This window comes from Ostrinia nubilalis, chromosome 3 (genome assembly GCF_963855985.1).
Source record: "Ostrinia nubilalis chromosome 3, ilOstNubi1.1, whole genome shotgun sequence".
NCBI lineage: Eukaryota > Metazoa > Arthropoda > Insecta > Lepidoptera > Crambidae > Ostrinia > Ostrinia nubilalis.
Window position 1 is genome coordinate 11,567,200 of NC_087090.1, and position 11,590 is coordinate 11,578,789.

At 36.8% G+C, this 11,590-nt stretch overlaps 1 non-coding gene across 1 annotated transcript; it reads right to left on the reverse strand.

The window, feature by feature from the left end:
- Positions 1-9,580: 9,580 nt before the first annotated feature.
- Positions 9,581-9,672, reverse strand: Trnai-uau (transfer RNA isoleucine (anticodon UAU)). Its single transcript is given in 2 exon segments — positions 9,581-9,616; positions 9,635-9,672. It is a non-coding gene; the product is annotated as a tRNA-Ile (tRNA).
- Between the last annotated feature and the right edge of the window lie 1,918 nt (positions 9,673-11,590).

Genomic DNA, 11,590 nt, shown 5'->3' on the forward strand with positions numbered 1-11,590 from the left:
AGAATTGGTTACGTGTATTGTGATCGGATATATTTTTTTATTTCTTATGTGACAGTCAATTTTGTCATCCAAGTAAGTTTTTTCACCCGATTAAGGCGGCGCGGGGACAGATCCCCCAAATCCGGCATTCCATCAATATGTAACACTCTCGTAAAAAGGGCACCTTTCGCAACATCCGCTCGGGATTATTCTCACGAGACAGGTAGCTGCTTCCGCTGAATCGCTTACGCATTAAATCAGAACATCGGGATAATTACAATGCTTATTATTGTAACTGTATCGGTCAGGTAACATTCTCCACGATCGCATACAAAAGATTAAGGGACAAGAGCAAAAACTCAATCCCAAACATAACCCCTTCTCAAGACTTTCTAAGAAAGGGTTAATGAATAATAAAAAATGATTTAATCAATGCACCCTCATCCTCCCGGAACTTTTTTGCACATTAAAATTAGTGCTTTAAATAATAAAGCATGAAATAGTTTTGCATGACAAAATTATTTTAATTTATAGATAATTTATGTGCATGCAAAACTACGTATTTGTTAAAATGTAAATGTACCTACATATTATGCAATTTATCTATACAAAAATAAAAGTTTTTTACTCACGCGTGACTGTTGAAACTTTATTTAGACAGTATTGTCTTTATTTTTTTTTTAATTCATACCTATAGTATATTAGGTTTCCTGCTGCTCTAGTTAATATGCCATTGTGAGCAAGAGAAGCAAAAGAGAAAAATATATTATTTACGTAAGTAATAATTGGGTACAACAGGTACGATATCGCAAATTAAAGACATGATTACGAATTTTTACGTTGTGCTAACTAGTTAAGTAACATTAATATGTACGTACATTGTGCTTTTTTTTTAATAAATAACTATTTTCTGTTTTTCTTTTGTGAATACACAGTCGATTTAAAAAAAAAGCCTGACAAAAGGCGTTAACTATTTTTACGGCTCTACATATAAAAACTTCTTTCCAACCCCTTGTGAAGACACTTATCGACTTTCATTACGTCTTTATCATTCAAATTAGTGGGTAATGGCAACACTGCAGTGTGTGCAATATTTAACGCGGGCAATTCAGGAAGCAATGACAATTGACAGGTTACGTTGGAACTGGTTCACGCGACAAGTAGACGGAACCGGGAGCATGGGACCCGGCCGTGCCTTGTAGTGTGGCGGGTGAGCATTGGTTGTGTGTAATATTTATTTAAAAACTGTGTGTATTTTCAATTGAGCCATTTTCTAAATTACTTTTTGCAGTCAGTTTCAAAGCCCAAAAATGTTTGCATAAACTACATAATAAAACACACATGTGCCACATTGATATCGAACGGTTGGTCCCATTGACACTTAAAACTATTTATTGTGAATTTATGAACATTTTCATTTAAGATATTAGCATAGAATGATATTAGTACCTAAGGATATGCTAAGTTGTGAGCTTTTCATTGTTTTAAACAGGTTAATTAATATTGCGCAATCAATGTTGTTAAGGAAGCGCTGAACGCAGGCCGCTACCAGTCGAACATGGAAAACATTGGGGGAGGCCTATGTTCAGCAGTGGACGTCCTATGGCTGAAATGAAAATGATGATGACGATGAATCAATGTTGTTTAATTTTGCACTATAAGAGCATTTCCGTCACAGTGGCCAATGCTAAGCGTCGCACTCACGCGCATATCGGCGCAGTCGCACTTCCAACCCTCCATCCGCGCTGTGATCTATTGTTTGCCGGGAGAAATGGAACGAGAAAAAACCCCGTTCCCAAACGTATCGTGAGAAATCACAAAATGTGCTCTGCATTCATTAAGTGACGCTCCGACAGAAATCAATAAATATCACATTACGCTCCGCTGGCCATGGGAGTACAATACTGGTTTAGGCCGCTGGATTGTTTCTCAGCACTACTATTTCATGCTACCTACTCACCTATGACCGTGTAATTCGAACCGTATTACTATTTACCTTTAACATTTGGTAGGACTTGTGAAGAACTAATTAGGAAATTCAACGATTATGATGCCGTTGAATGTGAGATTTATCAAAAAAGGTTTAAAGAAGCAATCAAAATTAAATCATTGATTAAACTGTTTGTTTCATGCCGATCACGGGTTACTTATGTAGAGTCGTTGTTGGTTGGAAAACTTTCGAGTAGTTTTATGTTTTTTTATTATTGAATGGTTTTCATTACAGTACTGATTAGTTAGTTAAATATTGTTGAACATTGCATACTAATTGACCTTATTTACAATTTTATTTTATTAGTAAAACCAACAGCAATACAAATACAAATAATGAAACCTAAATCTGCTTAGCCATTTATAGGTAATCGCAAATGGAAGTCAAGATGCAATATTGCAAAAAAATGAGCAAACTAGAGAAAATCCAGCACCCAGTTCTAGATGCTTTCTATTACGGAGCAAACTTTTAACTAAAGTTATTGTAGCAGTGCCAGAGCTTAGACGCAAGCTCACGCACAGGACAAGGGTGACCCGAGGTGATGTGGCTGCGCACAGCGGCCGCGTGTGTGCGTTGCGCCAGCGCCGGCCGCTCACCGCCTGACTCATGCCCATGGACTCCTGCTTTGTACCTATTATACCACGTACTATCACCGTAACATTATGCCCAAACGATCTGCCAACGCATTGTCTTTGAACTTACTGTTTGGCGATAAATGTCAGCGCTGATTTACCGACGCCGACCAAAGCGACTTTGTAACTAATTTATGTTCGTAGAACTCTAGAAGAACTAAATATTCCAATTAAACAATAACACGTGTTCATTTAAGATCACAATCGGTCAGAGCGCGCTGCTAATATGGTTACATTACATTAGTGCGTTATCAACAGTATAACAATGTACCTAACTGTTTATTTCAATAATATTCCTACTAATACCCTTATCTACTTCCTGTATGTTTGTTTGCTCGTATATTTGCCTTACAATATTGCGGCTTTAGAAAGTCTGAATTGGTCACGGTGACGACGACATAAACATGCCATTCTGCCAGGCTTTGTCAATCAGATAGGCTTATCAGCAAATTTTAGGGTTCCTTCCAATGAAAACCTTAGTTTCTTTGTGCTCAATTTGTCTGCGAGTTACCGCGAGACCTACTTCGAACCGTTTATAGGAATGTAGAGCACAGGTGCATACTCTTACAACTGGTTCACTCTATAGGATATAGTAGCCTATATACGGTGTATATTTTTGTGGTATAATTTGTTTTGTCATTACCGGTTAAGGTGTGTATAATAGGTATGCGCAGATACTTATCGCGTCATAGTATCTGCGTTGTTTGAGTAATTGCACCATAACGAATGTCCAAGCGAGGCATTCGTATGCGCGGACCAAAGCGATAATGTACCGAGAGCTCAATATCCATAAGTCAGCGGGACCTCCCTCCTAATGTCCCGTCGTTGTTCTGTCGGCCCTTGTCGCAATGTGCCGTTACTGCTAAAACTTGCTTTTCTTAGACATGACAGACATGTACGACATAATGTGCTTAATTAATTGATCTGTTAAACATACACAAATGCATTGAGAGTAAGACCCAATTTAAGACGAAGGTTTATCATTTGGTATTGCAAATTAGATTCGCATTAGCAGAGTACATTAATTAGCTTTGTACACGAATACAAACTCTCCTAATGTGATTGCAAACAAACAAAAACTTACCTAAGTAGGTACATTGAGTAAGACTCAAATACAAAAACTCGTACCTAAGTAACAAAATATGTTACACAGGTCGAGATCATTAACCAGTCACAGCCCACACATGATTTTGTAAATGTCAGGTTGCGTCTGTCCAAACTATAGATGCGTCATATTTTCTCATCTATCACTTGTCACTATTAAACTTTCGCAGGTCTCCGAGTGCCTTATGAGGTTCGGGGCTTGGATCCACTCAATAAAAGTAATTTATGTATATCAGAGCAAGTGACCGTAAGTGGGCCGGCGCTTGGCGCGCTCTCGTAGTACACGCCACACCGATTTTATTGCGATCTTGATTAATATTTATGATTCAATTCTTTGTCCGGATCATGAATTACATATGGCTCGTGCTGGACTCAAGTGATAAATCGGTTTAGGCAAACTCTTAAGTATTAGCGATTCGCGACGCATCTCTACGGTTAATGTAGGTGTGGGGTATCGTTAAAATCAACATGAATCATAATTAAGTGCCGCGGCTGGGACTTATGTAACAAAATTGTAAGTATACAATATTATCATAAAGCATTTACAAGTCTGTCATACTAATTTACAATTGTGGAAAATATTGCCTTTCTCGGAGACTGGAATTGCAATTCGTTCAGTAAATTCGATCAAAATAATAAAACGTACGCGTATGTGGAAAATTTGCGCTGTACGGGTATATGGGCACATTATTTTTGGATATGATTAAGTATATTAATAGTGCTTATAATGATGTAATTAGCACAAAGCTAATCAAATATTTGATTTGACATCGATATTCGAGACTTATAGATAAGTAGGTTTGTACTGTTGCAGCCCACCCACTTTGCGTCACAGCCTAATCGGACTACTTTCTAGGATTTTTTTTGTTCCAACTCTATAGTCAGATTACCCCTATGGGTAATCTGACGTGCACGAGCGGTACGATTGTCATTCAAGTAGGTGCTTACTAAATAAATCTGCGATGCGAATAATTATTTACCTAAATATTTATGCAAATTGATCGCACATGCTGTCGTTAGAAAGCTGGGCGAGGATAGTGGGCTGTGTCGGATGATGGACAGGTGACATTGTGTGGACGTGAGGGCGGCGAGACGTCCGGAGCGCGCGTCGCGATGCGGGGCGACGCGTCTCAAAACAAACGCTCCCGTTTGACAGATACGATCTGCGCCCGCGCACCGCCGACTGTCAGCGCTCTGCTCTATTGTGACAGCCATGATCTGTGCCAAAAAGAAAAGTAATTACAGTTAACCGGTTACCTTTTTTAGTTCACTGACTCCATTATTCAGAGGAACTGTGTACGAGTAGGTACGGATAATTATAATCTCTACGTTTGTCAGAATGCTGTCACATTTGATTCATCAGTGTCGTTGGTTAAGCTCTGATACCTATCCATCTATATTAAATTAAGCGTCGTAAGATACTAAATGATCAAACTTGAATATAGAATAATGTCCTGATCACAGTTTAACACACTTCCATCACAAAGAGGTTTAAAGAAAAACTCAGAATATTACTTTTTTCGCAATAATTTTGGTATAATTTGAAGTACGAGTAAACGTGATTATTTAATTAATTAGCTCAATTAAAGAAGTAGATCAGATGCACTAACCCGAGTTGTAGGTAATATAATTTTTAAATCCAGTCTCGGTAAAAAAACCAAGAGAAGCTCTACGTTATGGGTACTTGAAAAACAAAAAAAAACTAATCTAGTATTGAATTATCATAAGTATGTAGGTACCTACTTAAAGTTCCACTCAATCTAAATTGGCCGGCTACTGTTTGTTTAGAGTGACGAAAGCAGACCAGTTCGTGATCAACGGTGCTCCCAAATCAATGCTAAACACAGTCGTCTCTAGATTATCTCTCCAACTCGATTATGTGGCTACTTAAGTAGGAATTTTAATTCGTCATGAAGCCACTCTTTGTGATGGAATTTTTACGGCCTCGTGTCTACTTAGGTTTATGTCAACTATCTCGCAAACAATGCATATGCTTTGACCTTTAGAATTCTATGCATAATAATGGCCTTTCTTTTCTATTTTGACAATCATTTTATTTGAATCGAGTTCATGATCTTCTGAGACTCAAATGTGGTTCCGTGTATTATTCTCATTCGTTTGTACTCTTAATTTCTGATCATTTTGTCTAAAGTGAGTCGTTCCGTTTTTTAATCATACCACACATTTTGAAAAGAAACATCGTCAGGAGTTTTCAAGATTTTGCAAGAGTTTTGCTGCAAGGTAAACTAACATGATTGGATAATTACTACTTACCATCACTGAAGGTCTCACAAAAAGGAGTTTGTAAAGTATGTAGGTATTGGGTGCGCGTGGTGAGTTGATGTTTTTTGCTCTAGCAATAGTAAGTAGGTAACTTGTATAATATTATAGGCTTGCTTGTGTAGATAGGATGGGTTCTTTACATACGTTTTTGTTAGTTTGAGATTTTTTTCCATTTTTTATTTCCAATATTTGAAAAATCTACATCATTGCAACTGAATTAGGTTTTTTCATATCGAAATAACTTTTTTTCAGATATACTGACATCAAGTTCAGTCATAGTACTGAAAGTATTACAAGGGGTTGTTTTGTGAGGATACCCATTTTTCGGGTAATTTTTAAGTAAAAGTACAAAGGACTCTATGTCCTAAATTCTAAACGCCAATTTTAAGAAAATTGCACTGACTTTTTATAGCGGATCGTTTTGTAAATATAATACGTATATCCCATGAACATTGTTTACTGCCCTGGTATACTACATTATTGCTGATCATATGATATCCCAACAGGGTCTTTATCTTTATTGCCTTTCTATCTCTGTTCATGTTTGCTTTCTATCTAAATGTCAATTGAAACCAAAATATACGCACCTAAGATTGAATCAATTGTATGGTCATCGCGTTTGACTTACTAAGGCTTGATGCCTTTGTCTTTGAAGCCGTACGCTGATGGTATTGAACCTATTGATGAATTTCAGATAAGTTTTATGAATAACTTTTTTATTTGCATATCAATGAGTTGTAAAATGCGTTACTATGAAACTTTATACCTACGAATAGGCAACAAAAATAGCATTTGCGAATTTTTAGAGTCTTGTGTACCTAACGCTATTTGTAGAGCTCTAAACATGCTTTTTATCTACGTATTTGCATAAATAGTTTGGTATTTAATTAAATTATATCCATGGGCCTTTTCCAGCAGTAGACTACATTAGTTTGGAACGACCGGACGAACGAATTTAATTAAATATACCATTTCATGAAACCGAGTTTCAAGTAAAAAACGTTTACAAATAATCTGGAAATAAATTAATTGAAACGCTTTATCGTGTGTTGGAATTTGATCGTAAAGTTCACCACATGATGACGTTTCGGATGCGTACGCGTCCACTTTGTTATCGTTACGCACGTACCGCTGACCTCAATCTCCGTGCGTAGGTGACCGATAAAAAAATCAAAGGGTTATGGTGTCAGGGGTTGTTCGCGCACGGTCATCGATTTACATTCCTCACGACTTGAGGTCGGAATTTGGGGTCGGGTCGTTTGTGAAAAAATAAGGAATTCCTAAAATCAATGATTTTTTCCGCAGTTGGACATTTTGCAGTGGCACGCTTGTTATTGAGCCTGCTATGGTAATCAGACGAGGACGTGAATGAAATGAGTAGCCCTCAATATTGTTATTTTACAAAGACACGTGTTACATTATTAGCTCTCTACCTGTTGCTGCTACGAGCCTTAACTTGTTTAACCAGAGAATTGGCGTGAAAAATTAAAGTGGCTAATTAAATAGTTTATCAATTAATTGCTAAATTATGTATAAAAGTCAACACTGTGTACCTATTGTGAAGATCAATATGTGTAATATTAAAAGTTAAATAAGTTACCTACAGCATTACAAGCAATACCATTTTTTACTATCGCTCTTATGAATTATTTATTTAACAATGAAGTATGTACTTCTTTCTCAATTTATATGTACCTATTTATAAAACAAGTAGCCTTTTAACATGAGTTAATCAGTTTCACCAGTGTGGTCTTACGGCAATTTGGTACACTTCAAATTGCAAACCAACGAAATGTGTTCAGAAACCAGGCAGGCTGGTGGTTCTGTTTGCGCTACGGGGATCACGGGTCAGCGGGCGCGGCCGGTTCGCGGCGTGCCCGCCAGCTACTGTGCCGGCAGCTCTCAGGCTCAGGGATAAGCGATATTTATCCAAATTAGCGAAATATCGATACTATCGGCAACATTAATGATGTCGATGTTTGTTTTTGAAAAATCTTTCGAATATTTTAGCTGTCTATTGTAGGTACACTATTTGTTTAAGTTTTGTGTCTTGATTGTGAACTTTAAGGCTGGGTTGCAACCATCTTACTTTAATTATAACAATCGCCAAATATCTGTCAAATTCCGTACATAAAACACTGGTGATCGTTATAGTTAGTGTCAAACTTAAGTGGCGCAAATCAGCCTAAATGTGTTACAAAAGATATTTTTTGTGTAAGGATTTAAGCACAGGAAGATAAATACCACAAAGTAGGTTAAATACCACAAAGTAGGTATACAATCATATAACTAAAAGCAACTATATCATGCTTTAAGGCCTTTAGACTAACTTAACTTTTGATAACTCGAATAAACAAACATTAAACATTAAAGGTCCACGGAGTTATGCTCACTCAAAACGAAAGGTTAATGTATTCCTTAATGGGATTGAAACTTGCACTTTGAAGTTACCGAATTTTTAGGGCCACTTAAGTGATAATAACCACGTCTCAAATTGACATTATTATCGATATATCAGTATCGACATTTTATCGATATCGCTCACTATGCCTTGGCTCGGGGCACCCCACGTGCCGGCCGGACCCATTGCTCAACTGATGACAGACCTAATGGCACATTACCCATTGTCTTCGTGACTAATTTTGAATTGCAAATTGTAAAAGAAACGATTTTTTATTTTGCAAATTGATTGGACGGATTGTTTTGATGTTTATCTATTATTAGCCCATCTCTTTATGTGTGGTGAGAAGGCACCTTTATTTTTAAGGTTTCCATTGTGAAAATCACTTAAAATGGGGAACTGCCTGGTACCAAGGACAATTTCATAACAAATCAAATTGAATTCGTATTTATTGCAAGAATTAGGTTACTTTCTTAAAATACACGGCTAAGAATGTGAGTACAATGAAAGGTCCGGTCAGTGTAAAGCCTATTCTGCTTCAAGAAGTATGCAAATGTATCATAAATTTAAAATAACCAGTTATATTTTTAACAGACCATAAAGTTATTAATTGGTTCTTAACATGCTTTTGATTGCTAGTAGCGAACACTTGTTCTTTATCTGTTTATTACTGTTATTACTAAAAGCTCAATTTTCAACTGACTCGATAGTTCAGAAGTGATAAAGTGACGGATATTGTAACCAATACCTACTTAATACAAAGCAAAACACTCAGTATAGCAGCGAATATCTAAAAAGTAACTAATTCATGAACAAAAAGGGAGAAGTACCTACCCAAGTACCTACCTACCTACGTTTTGTGATTTTCAGAATCATTTTCAGGGACTTTTCAGAGTTCACCAAACAAAATACAAATAAATGCGCATTCAAATAACGCTTTTTTGTCCTTCACTCGTTTGTTTTGCATTACATAAACATTTATACACAGAACTACAGAAACACTTGGTCATGGCCATGTTTTTTAAGTTCGTTTTTATGTCGGTAGGTATAGTTTTATAAATCAAGTGTTTTGTAAAAAAAAATGTTTTACCAATGTATTTAATAATCTCACTTTGAATAGAGGAACAAGACTTTTTTCTAAGGAATAGAATCAGAATTATACCTTTGACAGAAAACAAGAACAAAAAAATATGCTCCAGGTGAGGCTCGAACTCACAACCCCGGCATTACTCACGAGCACTGTCTTATAAGTACCGTGCGCTAACCAATTGCGCCACTGGAGCGATGGACGAGTCGTCGAAATTACGGATCCAAACCCACGCGTCCTCCCGCCCCGCCCGCCGCGCCGGCCCCCTCGCTGCCTCAGTGCCTGAAGAAGTTAACTACGAGTCTACGAGCCATGCCGACATCATTAAGCCATAAATTATGTATGAAACGTATATCATTTTTACAATTACGCGTTAACATCGAGTTAGTACGTTGTTAACTTGATAATTTTATTGTAAATAGTGCCATTATCGCGCATATTGGGATAATTATCTACTGAAAATGTTTGTTGTTATGATGTCACATTATGATCATGACTAATAAAGTATCGTATAACGTTTTTGTTTATTTGAAGAAGTTAAGGAAAATTATGTATGTAGGTACTCAAATTCTATCTTCGCCGTATTAGATAACTTACCGTATTTGCACAAATATTATAGTACCTACTTACCTCTTATTTTATTGAAGAAACAACTAGTTAGATACGTGTACGTATTTAGGTAAGCTACTGAAAAGCGAATCCTGAAAAGCGTTTCCTCCTTCTATTCATGCGCTTTCAATAAATACATATTTGCTCTCGTATATTATTCGAATCATTAGTGCATGTAATCACCTTCTCATAAACAGCACACAGCACAATCACATCAACACCCTGTTATTGATTACCTATTGTTCTTGCATCGGATCGGTCCAGGGATCTGTAATTTGTAAGTTTTTATATTAGCGTCTCGTATTTATGTTTGGAATTCCAGGTTAAGGCAAACATATAATTAGAAGATGTTTTTAATTGTAGGTGCACACGTGGCGCATCGCGGTGGCGTGGCGCGGGCGCAGCGGCGCGCCCGGAGCCATTCGATTAGCGCGAGCCAAATGATATGTTAATGGACTATCGAGAATTATTGCTTATTGTTGGCTGCTCATTCCCTACCTGCGCCTTGCCTACTTCCGATTTTTGTTCTTGTGAGAAATGTGTAGGTTGGTCGCTTATTGTAGCGTGTAGCGTAGATAAATTGCTTACGATTTATTAAGAGAGTATTAATTTTGTAATGGTCAGTCTTTTATATAGGTAGGGACCTAGATATTAGTTACGTGTGTATGGATAAGACTGTGTTGATTGATTGTTGTCTTGCAGATTTTTGTCACGGGAAATTCAACTTTTAATGACGCTGTTTTCTATTGCACATCATGACGATATATTTTCCTATTCAATCTCATCTTTCGTGTTATACAGGGTGTTAGGTAAATGGGTATATGAGCCGACACTAGCCCATGTTAACATGGTCATATAAATGGTATGGTGAAGTCAGAAAATTGATATCTTCATTTTAATTATTTAAATTTTCATACAAATCGGATTTTATAAAATTTATTTTGTATGAAAATTAAAAAAATTAAAATGATGATATCAAATTTCTGACTTCACCATACCATTTATATGACCATGTTAACATGGGCTAGTGTCGGCTCATATACCCATTTACCTAACACCCTGTATAGCTTTGTTAAATCATCTGAAAAGCTTTCCCATATTAATCTCATGTGTAGCATCAATCATCAAGCTTTTACCTAAGTACGTACCTAATTAATTACCTAATTAATACGGCTATTCTACGGGTCTTCTACGTGTTCCTTTAGATATTTAATGTTAGTTGTTAAAGTTAGAAAATGACATTAAAAGCAATATGTATTTAAAATTTTTGCTCTCCTAAGAAAGGAAATTAATCCAAAGCCCACATGAAAATCATGCTGGTTTCAATGTCTGCGGATAGCTTGAAAATGAAGCACATTATTAATCTGTTTCAATTAAATTAACCACTTCAATATGAACTATCTAAAAGCAATCAAAATTATGCAACAGCCGCGTCGTTTGAGGCGGTCTAATGGCTCCGAGTGGAAATATCAAGCGGCGGCAAACTGACTGATCAGCCCGATTGA